Source organism: Triticum dicoccoides, chromosome 2B (assembly GCF_002162155.2).
Source record: "Triticum dicoccoides isolate Atlit2015 ecotype Zavitan chromosome 2B, WEW_v2.0, whole genome shotgun sequence".
In the NCBI taxonomy this organism is placed as follows: domain Eukaryota; kingdom Viridiplantae; phylum Streptophyta; class Magnoliopsida; order Poales; family Poaceae; genus Triticum; species Triticum dicoccoides.
Genome location: NC_041383.1, coordinates 782012456 through 782014391, shown reverse-complemented (window position 1 = coordinate 782014391; position 1936 = coordinate 782012456).

The window sequence follows — 1936 nt, the reverse complement described above, 5'->3', positions numbered from 1 at the left end:
GCGGACGGATCCTGAGCATATGACGCTGTAGTACATGGCGAGCGGGAGGACGGTGTAGATGCAAACAAGGGGGAGCAGAGGCAAAGTGGAAGAGAATGGGAGTGAGAGAGAGGAGTTGAGTGGGCCCGGGATGTAGGAATCCTATGTGGCAACGCCCCCCGAGTTTGCTTCCGGTTTGCGGCAAAAAGGACATCCAGTCCACTCCACAGACGGTTAAAGAACCATGTTGGATGGCAAAATATGTCTGGACCACACAGTCCAGACGGATGCAAGAAGTTTGGGGATCTGTGTTAGAGATGCCCTCACAATTCTTGAACGACCACCAAAAAGAACACACACGGCATCAAGGTGTTTCCACATGAACTCTTGTTCGTACATGCATGTTTTGCAAAACGAATGAATACCAACTCACATGCAAGTTCACACTTCCAGAATGACATCCATATACCTTATATATGTATGCTTTTAAGAACTCAATTGAAAACAAAGTTACCATAGATTAAGATACACTAGTAGAAAAACACCTAATAGTCCCGGTTCGTGAGGGTCTTTAGTCCCGGTTCATGAACCAGGACTAATGGGCCGTTACTAATACCTTCACCCATTAGGCCCGGTTCAAACTAGAACAGGGACTAATGTGCCTCCACGTGGCTCTGTGCGCCGAGCCCAGTCAGGGGGCCTTTGGTCCCGGTTGGTGGCACCAACCGGGACCAAAAGTACACGTTTTTTTTTGGAAATTGGCTGCTTTAGGGGTTTTGGGGGTTATTTTTAGGTTGTTATATTAGCTAGCTAATAGAGAGAAGTGTCCTCTCTTATATCTTCGTCCTTGGTTTACCAACGCTGCTGCTATATATGTTCATTTTACCCGCTGATATAATAACTCATGCATGCTCGCATACATCAGCATATATAATAACAAGTACTCGTCCTACTAATCATGCATCATCATACAACTTCTACTCGTTATTAATAATAAGTCATACGATCATCATCCTCATAGTCATCGAACCCAACCCTACATAATTGTTCTTAACACATGATCATCAGTATCAGGTAGGACCTAAACACCCTTAAGGTAAAATAGCATAAAACAATATAGACCCTGACTCTCCATTATGAAGAATGGCGATCATCCTGTCTCCAATTTTTGCCCTTTGCTGAATGTTGCTTCCAAGAAGCTCCTTACGACTGTCCATACATTTTTTCCATTCTTTGATTCTCATGTCTCCACTTATTTTAGAAACCCAGTATGGACAGTTGAGATTCGTAGGACGACCTGGTTGTATGTTCAACACATGAAGGCTACCGTGTGTATACATCAGATGAGGCACACAATCATTCAGGATTATCTGTTGAAAAACATAGTAATAACTTCGTAGTTAGCAATGATATGATGTACTAGTTTTAGAAGTGTGCAAAAAGATGCACGAATGTTGTAATAGTACAAAAATCTTACCAGGGTATCTCCATGGTAGTTACCGTAGTTCAACACGTGCACTAGTGGCACGTATTGACCATAATGTTGAGGAGTTCGATTGTAGACATTGTAATTTTCAAGATCAGTACAAAATGCGACCAGATGATTTTTCTCCTGATAAGTTAGTTCGGAGCCTTTGGTGTAGTAGGTTCTGTCTACCATCTTCCGCACATTCTTTGAAGAATGAAAATAAGCTGTCAATGGAGAATAAGTTGTCAACTATTTTGAAATAAACAATATAAATTACTTAATAACTATGTTAAGCTCACATGGGGGAAGAATTGGAGGTGTATCCACAAGGACGAAAATCGTAGGTCTCTCTTGCTCGATTGTAGGATCACCAAGATCCATGGTAACAAGCATACCCTCATCAAAACCATACATCTTGCAAAATGCTTCCCAATTTTTGCAACCAAAATGGGTTACACTCTGAGCATTGTACAGCTTTACTTGAAAATC